Source organism: Heptranchias perlo, chromosome 24 (assembly GCF_035084215.1).
Source record: "Heptranchias perlo isolate sHepPer1 chromosome 24, sHepPer1.hap1, whole genome shotgun sequence".
Classification (NCBI taxonomy): domain Eukaryota; kingdom Metazoa; phylum Chordata; class Chondrichthyes; order Hexanchiformes; family Hexanchidae; genus Heptranchias; species Heptranchias perlo.
Genome location: NC_090348.1, coordinates 30,529,359 through 30,547,806, shown reverse-complemented (window position 1 = coordinate 30,547,806; position 18,448 = coordinate 30,529,359). Strand labels below are relative to the sequence as shown.

Sequence of the window (18,448 nt, the reverse complement as noted above, 5' to 3'; positions counted from 1 at the left end):
AGGATATAAAACAGGTGACGGGAGATGGCTGCAATTTCAATCCAGCGGTTGGAAAAAGTGGGACGAGTACATCTAAGTACTATACTCAAGACGAGACCACACAGGGCGGATGGTGAGCGGATAAGCTATGGCTCAAAACCAAAATTAAGCAAATGGGTTGGGTGGGTAGGGGAGACTACTGCAAATTGCTAAGGGATTCCAGGGTGCATTGTGTCACATGTCCCATTTGTATCACACTGAATTTTACAATCTGTGAATTTGCTGCATGGGATAAGACTGTGTTTCAGGCATTTAAATGAAATAATTAAATGAGATCCCCAGTGAATTTCACAAGTTTTGCCCAAACCCAGCCCCCAATGCATAGCCCACCAATATAAAGTTGGTCCATGATTGCTCCATTGGCTTAGCCTTCTATTGCATAATCCTCAAGGCAAGGTTGCTGTTATTGGAGTGAAATGTTTTTTTTTTGGCAATGAGCATTAATCTGTTTTTGCATTCAGCATATTGCATAGCTGTATTTGTGCATTATTACAAAACCATTCACTTTCCTAAGAAAGAGCTTCCTGCCATCTTTTTAATTGCTGCTGCATTCCAAGTTCAGCTAACAAAGTTGTAAGAATAGGAGTCTCTTTAGGTGTTCCCACTGTACTGCACAAATTAGTTGTGGAGGATGATTTCATGAGGGGTCAAAATTTTCAGGTGCAATGACACATCAGATTGTATGTACACTCAAGTCAAAACCGAAAGACCCATACTTATACACTGTGCCACTCTTTCCAGGACATGTTTACAGCAGCTCTGCCTTCGCCGCCTCTACTTCATTGAAAAAGAAGTGATTAAACTTTGGCATTCATCAGATAAGCCAGTTTGCATTGTGAGGGTACTGCAGTGCAGCATGCATGCTATTTATAGTGCCTATCCTCCTTCAGAGCACAATTTCGAACTGTTATGTGCAAGGCCGTAGTGTGTCCTATGAGAATTGTGCCCTACAGCTTTAGTGCAACAAAAGAGGAAAAGGTTATCTTTATGCTTGCATGCTATCTACCTGAGGGTCTAGCTGCTCACCATTTATATTTGTCTATGCCTTCTATGTAATAATAATAATAACATATGCAAAGTTGGGTCCACTTACCTTGGTACTTCTCCTGATATCATTACATTTATTTTGCTTTGCTCCCAGTTTAGGAGGGTGGACTTAAGCGCCAAAGGAGATTACCTTCTTCTGCTATTCCTCTGCAGCACTGACTCCTTTGAAAATGATGAGTCTTCTTCAAAGCACTCATTGAACACATTTTGTATGCCCTCTCCTCACACCAATACAGCCACATTAAGTTAAAAAAGAGTCCCTTCCCCTTTAATGTTGAGCAAGGGCCCTTTAAAAACTGTGGCTTTATTGGATTTTGTGCTACTAGCCAGAAGAACTCAAGAGGAGGGGCTTACAATATTGCAAACGTCAGTGAGGTCAGTGCCCACCATTGCCAGCTTGGGCAAGTCTGCACCATGGCAAGCACAACCCTGAGTTTGCTGTCCTTGCAAAATCAGGGTTCTAATGTGAAGTTGAAGACCATTAAATGGTGATCTGAATCTAGTATGTTTACTGAAATCCGGAAGAAAGCAGAAAAAGACTATGATGCATTCAATCGAAACATCCTGGAAATGCAACTACGTGGCTTTGAAGGCAGAGATAAAGGAGAAATCCTGTTTATATCTATAGAATATATATGTATGTGTATACAGTATATGCCAAACCTACATTGTCATTTGTATTTGTAAACACATTTGGATTATAATTAAAAATGTTTATACCTTGGTTGTATTTTATTTATCATAATGCCTTTCATACATGAAAAGTGCTTTACACAGTTAATTGCTTTTTGAAGTTGCATGGACAAATGGTTATATATTTAAGCAAATCATGCAGATTATATATGCAGCAAATAGACAAGATGTAATAATCCCAGAAGGTTCTTAAAGCAACATCACAAACATGTTGAACATTACTTCTTTCCTAGTTTTTTTTAAAACTGGAAATCTGTTTACTTTAAATGCCTGAAAGTAAGATTAAGTAACCCCAGAAGATCAGTTGACCTTAAATGTCAAATTGACTCTATAAAGCATACATTTATAACACAATCCTTTATGTGGGCAGGAGGCATCCTTCCTTTCCTTCTGGAATATCTTGATTCAGAGCTTTATTGAGCTGCATCCACCTGGTCAATTGGAGATCTCAAGCTGTGATCTGCGATGAGGAAGTCAGCATCATCTTTCTTGAGGTCATGAAAGGTAAATTATATATTTTGAAGTGGGAGATAGTTCATCTCTTGTTCTGAATGACCTGATAGGAAATTGAGAACTGATACAGTTTTAGATTATGTGCAACATCTCCTACTTTCAGAGAAGGTTTTTTGACATTTCTGGATCCATTGGCACATCTTTTCATCTTCTCCTTAGAAACTCTGTCTCTCTGACAGATCTGAAGATCTTTCCCTCTCTTTCTTGGGCAGAGCACCAAGTTTAAAACTGCCACTGTTGGTGGAGCTGCTTAGTACTTTCTGAGAAACATGTATAGTTCTTGGTTTACGGCTTTCCCTTACTGCAGTACAAGAGTTTTCTGTAGAGACTTCATGAATCTTTTGACTTTGTTGTTGACTTGGGGCAATGTGGAGTTACCTTCCGATACTAAAAACTTGGAGTGGAATTACTCTTCGTGCATTGAGGCTGCATTAAATGAGAATTAATTTTTACCCCTGTTTGTAGCACACTAGCAGGTCTGTGCTGCTTTACTTATTGCATGTTCTGTAAACCAGACCCATCACAAGTAAAGCACAACTGAGAAACCAATAGGATGGCCATGCAATAAGTAGCCATGTGTTAAGCTACTAATCATAAACTTAATCAGCTCAAAGCTGCAAAATTTGGATCAGTCTCCTGCCATATTGGTGATTGGCTAAGATAAAAGTGTGGGCAATCCAATGTACATAGAAGGCCCTATATTAGCACATGCTCATTATGCCAACCATTCTGGTTTTAACATAAAAATAAGAAGGCTGTGTTGAAATAATTATGGAGGCGCCCGTTGCTGTCCTTTTCAGATCGATTATTAGTAGCTGAAAAATACCTATGCACTGTCTCATGCAATAGGTGGGAAATTTTTCAAAACCATGAGGCTGAAATCATTAATTGAGCCTGCACAAGAAGTATGTATTAGAATTTTAAAAATGTAACCAAGACAAACATATGAAATGCAATAAAGTGTTTCTATTTCTCATCTACATGTTGCCTCTCGGTGACAACATATGAAGACACAATGTCAGATTCCACACGTACTCTGATGACACCCAGCTCTACCTCACCATCAACTCTCTCAACCCTTCCACTGCCACTGTATTGTTTGACTGCTTCATTGGACACCCAGCCCTAGATGAACCAAAACTTTGTCCAATTAAACATTGTGAAGACCAAAGCCATTGTCTTCTCTGCTCCCTAGCCACCGATTCCATCTCCCTCCCTGGCCACTGTCTCAGGCTAATTCAGACTGTTCACAGCCTCAGCGTCTTATTTGGCCCTGAGCTGAGCTTCCGACCCCATATCCTCTCCATCACCAAGACCACCAAATTCCACCTCCATAATATCGCCCGTCTACACCCCTGCCTCAGCCCATCTGCTGCTGAAACCCTCATTCATGCTTTTGTTACCTCTAGACTCGACTATTCCAATGGTCTCCTCGCCAGCCTCCCATCTTCCACCCTCCATAAACTTGACCTCATCCAAAATTCTGCTGCCCGTATCCCAACTCACGCCAAGTCCCGTTCATCCATTACATTGCTCGCTGACCTACTTTGGCTCCCAACCCACCAAAGCCTCGATTTCAAAATTCTCATCCTCATATTTAAATCTCTCCATAGCTTCGCCCCTCCCTATCTCTGTAATCTCCTCCAGCCCTACAAACCTCCAAATCTAGCCTCTTGTGCACCCTCCACTTCCTTCGCCCCTCCATTGGCGGCTGTGCCTTCAACCATCTTGACCCCAAATTTTGGAATTCCTTCCCTAACCTCTCTGCCTCTCTACCTCCACCTTAAAGACTCTCCTTAAAACCTACCCCTTTGACCAGGCTTTTCATCACCTGTCCTAATATCTCCTTTTGCTCTGTGTCGATTTTTGTCTGACTACGCTCGTGTAAAGCACCTTGGGATGTTTCACTACGTTAAAGGTGCTATGTAAATGCAAGTTGTTGTTGCAAAAGGAAAAGAGCCTGAAAATGCTGGAAGTACACAGCAAATCCATCAGCATCTAAAAGGAGAAAACAGGCTAATGTTTCTTTGGTTTGACTTATTTCATTTCATTTGAAATTTTTTAAGCACTTTTCCCATTATGGTCTGAATGTGGTGTACAAGTGGTGCATTGTAAAGGCTGTATATGTGTCCCAGTTCTGCAAAAGTGAAAATCTGCAACAATGTATTCTTCTGCTAAAGTTTAACACTATAAAATCTAAATGTTGTCATGTAAACACTGAGTGAGTTCATACAAAGGATAATGTAGAAACTGCAGACATTCTGGCACTGGTATTTTGTTTTCCTAGAGAGCTGCTATGCTTCATTATATATTTTTTTGAAGTGTGAATGAAGAGGCAGGACATAAAGAAGTATTACTGCTTTCTAGGGTGGGATCATTTTCTGTTGTTTTTGTCTGGTATTTTTCTCTTTCTATTGCTTAGAGGTGATTTTTAATTGGTGTCCACCCATTTAATGCTGAGTCAGTGGGTATTTCTATCACTTGCAAATGACCCACGTTAAATAGGTAGGCGGATTGTTCACCGCTTGTCCTTTCTGATAGGAAGTTAGAGGGATGTAAAAGTGGGTGGGTACGTGCTCTTTCATAGCCCCAACCCATTTTTCACTTTTGCCCATCCAATTTACTCCAAAAAATTGGCAGAGCGAGAACAAGAAATCCTGGTCATTTTCTTTAAAATGTAAAATGTTCCTATCCTTATTAAAGAGCATGTCTTCAATAGCACCATGGGAAATTTGCTAGTAATATTATAAGAATAATACATTTAGCTTGCATTTCCTATCTATTATGCTTCTTTCCTGTCTGTCACTCATCTCCATCATGCAAAGGTGTCACACTTTTAATGAAAAGTATAAAGAAACAATGGCAGTCATTTGACACAGGAGTCACAACCTCTGTAACCTCTGACTGTACCAACCACATTTAAAAAAAAAGTAAAGCCAGGGTTGTGACCTGAATGCGATTATGACCTTTTTGTCTTTCCTATCCATAGCACTCCACTCTCCCCAGCTGGCTATTATTCTCCTCTTGATGGCTGGCACAAAGAATGTGTTCAAAAAAATGATTATCAGGTTTGAGACCCACGATACAGCCTCAGCACAACATCAGAGTTGCTAGATCTCGCTCCCCATACAAAACGGGTGCTAAATGCTTAAACCATTCAGCCATGTTGTTTCCTATTCGTTAGAGGAGAACCTATTTGGTAGTTAGATCAAGTAGTTGCATATTAATGCTGCAATTTCATTGCTTATTTCAAGGTGTCATTGAGTTTAGCTATTGCAGCTATTCACATCTTCTGAAAGCGGCAACCCATCTGCATTCTGTGTGAGCTGAGGGAACTGTAATTGAACTCTGTTTAAATATAACCTATATATTTCACTAGTTTCACTATTTGCAGGTTCTGGAGGAGGAAGGGCTGGATCAGAGGTGATATGAAATATAGGCTGGCCTAAGTATCCAGGATGATTTCAACCTGATGTATGTTATACATGCTATATCAATATGAAGCTGCTAGTTGTCGAGGTGAGGTTACGAATTTCTAGCCCCCTCCTGCTGAATTTATTATTATTATTATTATTATTAGTGGACGTCCTGGGAAGATTGTATTGCAATGACAGGAGTGTTCACCTCCTGTACAAAGGGCCTGATGAAGTGGTCCTAGTGCTGTGTGAAAGGAGTTCTGCCGTTTGGCCTCTGCATGTGCCTATGCTGCAATAAGCTAACCTGCTGAATTTCCTGGTCACTGAGGCCCAATGTTGCAGTCCAAGTTCAACATGATTCCTGAGTGGAGGCCAGAGAGCCCACCAGTAAATAAAACCCCAAGGCTAGAAATTCAGCCAGGCAGAAATAGCAATTGGAAAACTTAGGCCTCATGTGCTTCCTTACTGACTATACAACTGGTTGTAACCTGCTCTGTCTGTTTACGCATTTAAGCAAAGCATGTAGGTTACCAGTGTAGCAGCTTGGCAGGAAGTAATAATCTTGGAACATTCTTCAAGCAACATCACCAGATTGTTGGACATTACAATTATTACCATATTAAATTTTAATGGTTGTGTTTATCATGCTACAGTTTGGAGATTTCCATGTTAAACCATTGAGCTCTAAACTTTAGAAAACTTCAATCAGGATACACTTTGTCTTTCAGAAGATGTTACATTGATTGTGATGCAAAACCAATTTAACACAATGGCCAGAAATTCCTTAAAGCTGCTTCCTTTCTGTCGGCATTACTTTTCCAGAAGTGTGGCGCAAACCTCTTTTATGAGCATGAGCTGGGTTTCCGCCACACTACCGGCAAGGAATTTCCCGGTCTATCACTTTACTGCTACATTGGCTGCCTCATAAAGAGGGGACAAAACAGTGCATGCACTATACCAGTTACAGAATATAGCTGAGAGTAAACTGACAGCAGCTTATTTAAAATGAATTACACTGAACATAAGGACCAAGGAATCTAATTTAAACAGCAACATTTTCAAGATTATTGATCCTAGCACCTTTACCTCCTATTGAATAATAATGAACCCTCTGACCAAGTCCAATCTCAATGATCATGACTAACAGTGTGAAGAATAGCCACATGAGAACTAAAGTCACTGCGTAATCACTGATCTATTTGAAGACATTTTCAGAAGGATTCTTTTGCTAGAATGAAAAAGACTGTCTGTCATACAAGAGTTGATTTAGTATAATGTTCCACACAGCACCTGCCACCTACTGGAGCAATGAGATTGAAGGTGTGTATGTGAGGATGGTAGAAGCTTGTCTGTGAATATGTAGTCAGTAACATTTACAGCTTTAGCAGTAACTGCCTTTGGCAACAGTTGTGTCAGTTCTTAGCAGGAAAACTGCATTACAATGTTCTCCTGTTGAATAACAAACTTAGTAGCAAGAAATAAATGTCTGTAGATATTGTCAGTAAAGTAAGTCCCAATGGGTAAAAAAGATAAGATACTGAAATAAAGTATGTACCATCTAACAGTTCAAAGACTTCTATCAGGCTGAGATTTTTCATGGAGTCAAAAACAGCATAGTCCCTGCGGTCTCAGAGGATGTTGCTACTCTCCAGGCTCATCTATTTTAACTATCAAATCTTGGATCATTTCAGTAGAAAGTAGCAAATTCCTACTAGATGGAATCAAAGTTGGACCAAATAACTACAGATCACCAAACATTCTTGTCACTCTATGCAGTGTTACACTATTACCTGCTGAACCAGACTTGTTGGAGTATGTATTAAGTCATGAAAGGGCTCTGGTTTGTCCATTAACACCCTAGCACAATATTTCCAGGTGTTTTGTGCTCTTGTTAACTGCTGTGATTAATTTCATGAGACATCTATCCTTATCACAGTTGTCTTCAGTTGCACCTGTAGTTCTGCCACCTAATTGCACGAAAATAGTTTTGCATTTATGCAGCAATATGTAAAGGTAGACACAGTGAAAGATAAATATATACCAAGGAACCAGACAATTCCTTAATTCCCTCCTTTAACTCCTCACCAAGGAACCATCTGGGGTTTTACTTTCTAGTGTAGGCCTAGGGATGAATGATGCCTGACTTGGCTCACAGGACTCTCTTACATTTAACCCAGGTTGGCTTGAAATTAATTTCACTTATTAACCCTCGATTACGTTACCCTTAAGCTGCTGAGTGAGTGAATTAATTCTTTCTTGCCAAATCATGAAGGAATAAGCAAAACTACAAGTCTTGCACTAAACAATATTTATTGGTTACAATTCACAATTTAGAGTACTCAAACGCTTAATAGCCACACATATATGCAATCAGAGTTATCTAGCAGTTGAGTAGCAAATCACTAATGGACAGAGTTACTTAACAAAACGAGTAGCAAAGGTTACACAGGCAATTCAGTATATCACTGTAAGTCAGCACTAACGGATGCTGAGCATTAACTATAGCAGTGACCAGAGTCTGAGGTTATAAATTGGTGACATTATTTAATATAGTAATTCCTTAGATAGCTGACAAGTTAACAGCTTTGAACTGCCAGTCTAATAGCTCAAGACTACATGTGATTAACAACATTCAGAGCTTATATGGCCCCCATCCTCATGAGCGGCGTGGCTGAGCCAATCTCTTTTCTTCCCTGGGATGCAGGCATTAGCTTCTGGAGTCTTGAGTCGATGAACCCCTTTGCGGTGGGGTTATTTGATTTAGTTGGATCTTCAGTTTCGAACTGAACCCACTTTACACACGAGCGACAATATCTGAGCTGGCTTCACTCTCACCTTTCTCTGATCTCGGACTCTTATAAGTTAACTGACACTTTCCTCTGCCTGCAACTGGTTGTACAGCCTAACTCAGTATTTTACTCCCTATCCTATAAAGACACGTTTCTATATCTGCTGGTTATGGTTCTTAAAGAACAAAGAGAACCTAAGTGAACTGAGAGACAGCTACTTCTACAACAACAAAGAGAGAGGCAGCTTGCTCTCTCTAGAAAAAGATTACTACAGACTGTCTACTATTGCTACTACTACTGACGAATGTCTACACAGATCAACCTGAGGGGTGCAGAACCCTCTATTTTTATATCTTAATTTTAAAAGGAGGCCGCTCCATATTAACTTAAGCAATCAGGATGACACCGGTACCAGAAGGTCTTGCGCCCCCCTTTTTCAAACCTGATAAATGTGCAGCCCTACAGCTGTCACTGAATCACAGGGACATGTCTTTTCTCCCAGCAAGACAGACAATTGTGTTTATGATTTTTACAACCTCCCCTACTGATCTTGCAATTCTCAAGAGTTACTTCATACAAATGTGGAGAGATGACATCGTTATGTTTCATTAGGTATTACGTGGTTTGAGTTAGGGATAATGGCTTCTCATATAGTAATGGATATCTGTAGTATAAACACGGTCCTCTCTGGGGTCATTACCAATTATGGCTTTAATTTCTTTATAGCCTTTAGCTTAGAAGATTTTTATGGCCAAATTATCTGAGAAACACCATGGCCAAGAGCCTGGATGACGGTTAGCTTCCCCTGCATTAACTAAAAGCTTTTTCTCAGCATTTAGTTCAACAACTGAACTCCATTTGGGTGGTCAGCTTTGAAGGTAATTCTCCATTCTAGGCACATTTTATGTCATTTCCTCCATGAACCTCAAAGCCATCTTTGGGCAATTTATAGGGCACTCTTTCTATACCATTTTCTAACCCATTGTATCACAGAGTCCCAAGTCCTGATGGCCTACTGAAGGATTTTTAAAAATCCTAATGGCCTAGTGAGCAGTGTTAAATTTCCAGTTATTTAATTTAATCCCTGGTAATGACATATGATTGTAGCTGGTCTAATTTTGAGGGGCTGATATTTTGCAGAACCTCGTGGTTGCATTCATTTCCCTTCAGCAGCTAGTAAGGATGTCTCTGTGTTCCTTGGTGGTCTTAGTAATCTAGCTGGTATATGTCCAACCTTTGCTGTCTGGTGTTATCAGTATCAGGTTTCATAAAATAAAGTTAATTTCAGAAATAGCTATATTTTCAACCTTGTTATGAACTCAGCCTCATGTTCAGAATTTATGTTGTAATCTGAATTCTTGATTTAGTGACTGCCGAGAAGCTCACTCACTCACTCCTGTTTTATGTATAACAATAAAAAGATTATTGTCACATATATTACCCAGCATCATATAATTATTAATGTTCCTTCTATATGACGCAGCGCAAATTATAAATAATGAAAAATAAAAGCTTTGAGGAAAATTGGAAAGCATTGCTGTTCATTAGAGTCAAGGAAAGATTCATCTCGGTGACCCGCAACTTCATTCCATGAAAAAGAGAAAAACATAGCAGCACAGATCTATTTAATGATCTCATTAGCCTGCTGGGTATTGTTTTACAACCAGAAACTAGAATTAACCTAGTAAAATACGATTTGAGAAGGTGAACCTGCTTGACCAATCTCCTTGATTTTATTTTGAGAAATAATATTCTAAGTAGACAGCAACAGCAATTTAATTTTATATAGCGCTCCTCACTTACAGGAAAGTATCTCATAATAAGGAGGAAAAGGATATGGTGGATACAAAGCATGGGGAAAAGGGAGAGGAATGGAAAGGCTGAGATGGGGAATGAAAAAAAGCTTCTCGCTAACTCAGGGGAAGCTAAATAATAGGATTTTGAGGAGGGTTTTGAAACCAGAGAGGGAGATGAAGAGGACTGGGTAGAGAAATTCAGAAGGCAGTAAAATATTGGCGGTATGAGTGACCACTAGTTGTGGAACAAAGGGTGCAAGGATTGAGGAGAAGCCCAGTGTTAGAGGAGCAGAAGATGCACATACGGATGCAAGGCAGAGGAGATCATCATAGTAGAGTGGGCTCAGTCCATGGAGTGATTTGAAAACAAGGATGAGAATTTTGAACTCAACCTGCTGGTGCATGGAAAACCAGTGGAACTTGGAGAAGATGTGAGTGATGGGAGAGGGGAAAGTGAGATATAGCCCAGGTGAAGGCACAGGCTGCAGCATTTTGGATGAATCAAAGCTTGTGGAGGGTTGATGCAGAACAATGTGATGGAAAATTCAAGTCTAGAAGTGATGAAGGCATGGACTTGAGCCTTAGTAGCAAAAAGGCAGAGGTGGGCATTACTGGAAAGGTGGAAGAAGGTGGTTTTAGTAACAGGAGCAGATGTGGGGGAGAAAACTGAACTTGAGGTCAGCAGGACGCCAAAATTACACACATGCTGACTTGGTTTCAGATGGCAGCAGGAAAGGTTGATGGGATCAACGTCAGAGACATGTAGGTGCTGTCTGGGATCAAAGAGGATAGTCTCTGTCTTGTCTACATTCAGCTGGAGGAAAGTTTGGCTGATCCAGGTCTTGAACTCAGAGAGTAATTTGAAAGTGTGACAGTAACCTTTTGGTCAATGAAGGGAGCATCTAAGCCCTGTGAGTGCCACACAGAAGAGCCCAGATCTACCATCCACCTCCACCATATAGAAGGTCAAGGGCAGCAGATATATGAGAGCATCATCACCTCCAAGTTCCCCTCCAAGTAACACACCATCCTGATTTGGACATATGTCACTGTTTCTTCTTCATCGCTGGGTGAAAATTCTGGAACACCCTACTTAACAGCACTGTGGGAGAACCTGCACCACATGGATGGCAGTGGTTCAATGAGAAGGCCAACCACCACTTTCTCAGGGCAACTAGGAATGGCCAATAAATGCTGACCTTGCCAGCGATGCCCATACCTGGAAAATGAATTTTTAAAAAATCCTTTATCAATACACTCCATTATTTTCTGAAACAACTTTATTAAAATTTGTCAGTCATGACTTGCTTTTTATAAATCCATACTGGCTGTCCTTATTTAACCCATATCTTTTTAGATGAGTATTAATTTGATCTTATATTATGGCCGCTAAAAGTTTATCCATCTTAGGCTGACTGGTCTATAGTTATCTGATTTAACCCTTACTACCTTTTTGATCAGAGGTGTTACATTGGCAATATTCTAGTCCTCTGGAACAACTTCCATGCCTAAGGATGTTTGAAAGACTTTGGGCAGAGCCTTTGCTATTTCCTCTCTGATTCCCCTCAGCATTCTAGGATGCACACCATTAGGCTCTAGTGCCTTTTCCACTTTGAGTTCTACATTTTTAGTATGGTCTCCTTATCTATAATTATCATAACTGATTGCTCAATTGCTCTACTTTCTCCTCTTGTATCCTTTAATTCTGCAGACCAATGCAACTATCTTTATTTACACACTTGCAGATTTCTTGTGGCATTGATCTTAATAATTCATAGGATATTGTGTTTTAAAACAACAGGAGCATTATGCCAAGCAACATACAATGTATTGTCTAATATGGTTGATATCCAGTGGCAATGTACACAAACAAAAATAAGGCTCACTTTCTTGAGCAATATAAGACTCTGATCTCACAACATAATCATAGAAGAATCATAGAATCATAGAAGTTACAACATGGAAACAGGCCCTTTGGCCCAACATGTCCATGTCGCCCAGTTTATACCACTAATCTAGTCCCAATTGCCTGCACTTGGCCCATATCCCTCTATACCCATCTTACCCATGTAACTGTCCAAATGCTTTTTAAAAGACAAAATTGTACCCGCCTCTACTACTGCCTCTGGCAGCTCGTTCCAGACACTCACCACCCTTTGAGTGAAAAAATTGCCCCTCTGGACCCTTTTGTATCTCTCCCCTCTCACCTTAAATCTATGCCCCCTCGTTATAGACTCCCCTACCTTTGGGAAAAGATTTTGACTATCTACCTTATCTATGCCCCTCATTATTTTATAGACTTCTATAAGATCACCCCTTAACCTCCTACTCTCCAGGGAAAAAAGTCCCAGTCTGTCTAACCTCTCCCTGTAAGTCAAACCATCAAGTCCCGGTAGCATCCTAGTAAATCTTTTCTGCACTCTTTCTAGTTTAATAATATCCTTTCTATAATAGGGTGACCAGAACTGTACACAGTACTCCAAGTGTGGCCTCACCAATGCCCTGTACAACTTCAACAAGACATCCCAACTCCTGCATTCAATGTTCTGACCAATGAAACGAAGCATGCCGAATGCCTTCTTCACCACCCTATCCACCTGTGACTCCACTTTCAAGGAGCTATGAATCTGTACTCCTAGATCTCTTTGTTCTATAACTCTCCCCAACGCCCTACCATTAACGGAGTAGGTCCTGGCCCGATTCGATCTACCAAAATGCATCACCTCACATTTATCTAAATTAAACTCCATCTGCCATTCATCGGCCCACTGGCCCAATTGATCAAGATCCCGTTGCAATCCTAGATAACCTTCTTCACTGTCCACAATGCCACCAATCTTGGTGTCATCTGCAAACTTACTAACCATGCCTCCTAAATTCTCATCCAAATCATTAATATAAATAACAAATAACAGCGGACCCAGCACCGATCCCTGAGGCACACCGCTGGACACAGGCATCCAGTTTGAAAAACAACCCTCTACAACCACCCTCTGTCTTCTGTCGTCAAGCCAATTTTGTATCCAATTGGCTACCTCACCTTGGATCCCATGAGATTTAACCTTATGTAACAACCTACCATGCGGTACCTTGTCAAATGCTTTGCTGAAGTCCATGTAGACCACGTCTACTGCACAGCCCTCATCTATCTTCTTGGTTACCCCTTCAAAAAACTCAATCAAATTCGTGAGACATGATTTTCCTCTCACAAAACCATGCTGACTGTTCCTAATCAGTCCCTGCCTCTCCAAATGCCTGTAGATCCTGTCCCTCAGAATACCCTCTAACAACTTACCCACTACAGATGTCAGACTCACCGGTCTGTAGTTCCCAGGCTTTTCCCTGCCGCCCTTCTTAAACAAAGGCACAACATTTGCTACCCTCCAATCTTCAGGCACCTCACCTGTAGCGGTGGATGATTCAAATATCTCTGCTAGGGGACCCGCAATTTCCTCCCTAATCTCCCATAACGTCCTGGGATACATTTCATCAGGTCCCGGAGATTTATCTACCTTGATGCGCGTTAAGACTTCCAGCACCTCCCTCTCTGTAATATGTACACTCCTCAAGACATCACTATTTATTTCCCCAAGTTCCCTAACATCCATGCCTTTCTCAACCGTAAATACCGATGTGAAATATTCATTCAGGATCTCACCCATTTCTTGTGGTTCCGCACATAGATGACCTTGTTGATCCTTAAGAGGCCCCACTCTCTCCCTAGTTACCCTTTTGCCCTTTATGTATTTGTAGAAGCTCTTTGGATTCACCTTTGCCTGATCTGCCAAAGCAATCTCATATCCCCTTTTTTTTCAAAGTAAAGAGATGTGAGATACAGGACTTTGAGTTCACACCAGCTGCAGTGTAACTCCAGCCTGGAGCAAATCCACATTTTAGAAACGTAGAGGTAGATCACTGAACCTCCTGGGATCTTTTGAAACTTTGAATGGAATGTTTTTAATGTTAGGAGAAAACAGGTGCCCACAAAATTAGTTGACAGGGGATATGGCTCAAATGCATGTGTAAAGCTGTAATCTTACTGCACTTGGGAGCCAATCAGACTTAGGCGGGAGCGCACGATGACATTGCAGCTAGCAGATATAGGTCTTAGGATATTAGCTGTCATATAATTAATCATTTAAAATATATGACTCCTATCTTTATCATACTTTTAGGTCAAAATTAAAATGCTTGCAGAGATGCCATGTTAAACAAATGATCTAACTTGGATCTAATTAGAATGCATAAAGTAATTTTGATGATAATTCAAAAACTTTACATACTATTTTTATGAAATGCAGAATAAGACTAAAGAAATCCATTGGTTAAGATGCTAGATCTGTTGTTTCTTATTTTGGTCCAAACCAGCAGAAATCCTGCATAGAAGCCCAAAGGGGTGTCTTCCGGTACGCTCGAGGTTTTCCGCGATCGGTGGGCAATGCAGGGACTGGAGTGCATCCTCGACACTGAGAATAAAATTATTATTTAATTGGTTTTAGTATTTGATCAGTTAAGATGACATGGGTTCGCCCTGTGTCATCGGTGGAGGGACACGTTTATACCTATCCCCCCACACCCGCCCACTTTTCTTAAGGGGGCTTAAGCTAAAAAAAGAGCCCAAAGGGATAGGTTATTTTGTTTTGTTGCTGTGGTACTGTAACTGATTCTAGCCACTATGCAGTGCTACAGAAATTCTAAAAACTGAACATACTATGCTGCAGCAATATGGAAGTTTATTAGTGTCATTCAGTGGCAAAAATCAGGTACTACAACAATTACGACAACTTCCAAGGAGGAATTTAAATTGGTGAAAGTGGAAATAAAAACCAATGCAAAAATAGAGTACAAAGAAAGAGATGAAAAATTAAAAGAGGGTAAACAAATGAAAGTTACTTTTTAATCAGTTAAAGGGAAGAAAGAAAAAGGTTAGTGTCTGAGATTGGTACAGAGAAATTAGTACTTTTCTTAATATTTATTCCTCAATCAATACCAATAAAAAACATATAAATGGTTATATATTTAATTGCTGTTTGTGGGACCTTGCTATGTGCAATTCGGTTTCCTACATTGCAATAGAGACTACATTTCAAAAATATTTAATTGGCTGTAAAGCGCTTTGGGACGTCCTGAGTTCGTGAAAGACGCTATATAAATGCAATTCTTTTTATATGGGTACTGATCCATGACTAACTTGCAACTGGAAACTGGGGTAAGGGTGCACTTTTGGACAATGTTTGATTCAGCACAGTATTGAGGTCCGATACCCAGGTAGACTGAATTACAGCCATTGAAGTACTGGGTTTGTATGCCTAAAGATTTTTAAAAAAAAACTTTTGTTCCTGTATTATTACACAGCAAGCAAACCCAGTGCTGGGGCAAAGTCGGGGTAATGCAAAGTGGGATGAAGAGCGTTAGCGCTGATTTGCGATGCAGAATCAAAGGTTGTCCGTGTTAAGCCAAGATGAGCAGGTGTCACTTCTAATGAGCAAAACTGAGGTCTATTTTATGGAATTTACTAGAGTTGTAAGGCAAACAAACGAAAGCATAAAATCAAAGAATAGTTTAGCAATTAAATAAAAATATTCAAAAAACAGTTTCCGTGGACATCGTGAGCAAGGTACGCCAGTGAGAGGCATTTAACATTGATTTAGTTTGGCATTTCTAAAGATTAATTTAACTGATGCAAAGTTCTACACCGTCGAAAACTACAAGTCCCAATGTGCTCCGCGCTCACACGCGTGCGCAGTGTGACTCCTCGATGTGGGGTTAAAGTTCACGGAGGAAGGAATTGGCGCGTAAACTGGCAGCGGTTGGTTAAAGAGCACCTGGGCCGGATCGGTTTGGAGAAGGTTTTAACGGAGTGGCCGGTCTGGGCGGATAGATAACGGTAAAAGTTAGTGAGACAGAGCCAACTACCTGATGCTTTTTAGCGGGATGTGTTTGTTGTCGCTCCTCATTGAGTGAGAGGTAGACGGACAGCAACACGGTCTGGGAACAGGGGACCGACTGTAGGAGTGAGATTTATCCATGACTGGAAATAGTGAGGATTATTGCATTGGAATTCAACGGGCAGTGTTTATTTTTAAGAGCGAGGTGCTTTGCATTAAAAAATAACACTTTAAATTAAAATGAGCCAAGACTTTCGACAAATGCGGGAAACTTGGGTAAGGTGACAATGAGTGAGATCGAAGTAGAGCAGCTGCTGGCAGATAGCTTTAGGTTGATGGCCTGTACATCTGTATCGCCCGTTCAACATTTTAAGCATATATACTTTCAGCAAAACATTTGTCAACTTGCATGGATTCAGTAAGCTGGTTTCTTACAAAACTTTCATCATTTCAGTTTTCATGGAATGTTTTTAAATGGATAGACTTTTTCCAAATATACTGATAATGGATACAAGGACGTATTAAAATGTGGAATAACAATAAGCCACTTGGTCCATGAAGCCCATTTTATACACACAGTGTTGCTTTCCATAATATTTTCTTAGGCAACACTGAAACAGATGCATGTCCATGAGTGCTCTGAATTCTGCTCTTGCCTAACCATATTTTAGAAACACTTCCAGTGCAAATGATTTTGCAAAATAAACATGATGTGTTCAACAAAATAACTGGTAGCTGAGATTTGCTTCTGTTTCAAGTTTGCTGTAGTCTTGTCAGGGTAAATGCATAGCCTGTTTAAGCTTTCTTATAGCTTCAATGTTCCATTAGTTGTATGTGCACCATTAGCTCTGGAGTCCCCCAATAATCTATCCTTGGCTGTCTCATCTACATGCTGCCCCTTGGTGACATCATCTGAAGACATGGTGTCAGGTGGCACATGTATGTGGATGACACCCAGCTCTACCTCCACCACCTCTTAACCCATCCACTGCCACTGTATTAGACTGCTTGTTTGACATTCAGTCCTGCTGTAACTTCCTCCAGTTAAACATTGGGATGATCATTGACCTTGTCCTCTACCACAACCTCTGTACCTTAACCACAAATTCCATTCCCCAACCTGGCAACTGCATGTGGTTGAAGCAGACTGTTCGCAACCTCAGTGTGCTTTTGACCCTGAGCTGAGCTTCCGACCCCATATCCTCTCCAACTCGAAGACCATCTAGTGTGTAACACTTGCCCTTTTACCTCCTCCCTTCCCACCGTCCAGGCCCCCAAACACACCTTCCAGGTGAAACAGTGGTTTACTTGTACTTCTTTCAATTTAGTATACTGTATTTGCTGCTCACAATGCGATCTCTACATTGGGGAGACCGAACCCAGATTGGGCAATCACTTTGCTGGACACCTCTGCTCAGTCCGCAAGCATAACCCTGACCTGCTTGCCATTTTAATTCCCCATCCCACTCTGACCTCTGTCCTTGGCCTCTTACTCTGTTCCATTGAAGATCAATGTAAGCTCGAGGAACAGCACCTCATCTTTCATTTAGGCACTTTACAACCTTCTGGACTCAACATTGATTTCAATAACTTCAGATCATAACCACTGCTCCCATTTTTTCAGACAGCAAGTGCTGGTAATGGTTCTGCTGTTGCCATTTACAGCTACTCCAGACCGATCTTTTGTTTCTTAACTTGTCCTGTTACCACCCTCCTTGCCTTGCACCATCATCCCTTTTGCCCTCTTCCCTATCACAGGTCTTCCCTTTTGTTCTTTCCTCCCCTCCCTCTCCCCCTTTCCCTGGCTCTGTACTTGCTTAAAAACTTTAACTCTTTAACATCTTTGTGTTCTGACAAGGTCTTTGACCTGAAACATTAACTCTGCTTCTTTCTCCACAGATGCTGCCTGACTTGCTGAGCTTTTCCAGCATTTTCTGTTTTTATTTCAAAGACCTCCTACATTCACCTCCGTAACATCGCCTGCCTCCGCCCATCTGCTGTCGAAACCCTCCTCCATTCCGTAGTCACCTCCAGATTTGACTCTTCCAATCTTCTCCTTGCTGGCATCCCATCCTGCACCCTCCATAAACTTAAGCTCATCCAAAACTCTGCTGCCCATATCCCAATCAATGCCAAGTTCCAGTCACACATCACCCCTGACTTACATTAGTTTCTGGTCCCTAGCGCTTCCAATTTAAAATTCTCATCCTCGTGAGCAAATCCCTTCATGTCCTTGCCCCTCCATCTGAGAACTCTGTGTTCCTCCC

The 18,448-nt window shown here is 40.9% G+C and overlaps 1 protein-coding gene across 1 annotated transcript in view; it reads left to right on the top strand.

Moving 5' to 3' along the window:
• Positions 1 to 16,080: 16,080 nt before the first annotated feature.
• orc5 (origin recognition complex, subunit 5) overlaps positions 16,081 to 18,448 on the top strand; it is a 110,132-nt gene continuing 107,764 nt past the window's right edge. The window contains exon 1 of the mRNA XM_068005375.1: positions 16,081 to 16,180. The gene's annotated coding sequence lies outside the window, so the exon portion shown is untranslated. The remainder of the gene's footprint in view (positions 16,181 to 18,448) is intronic.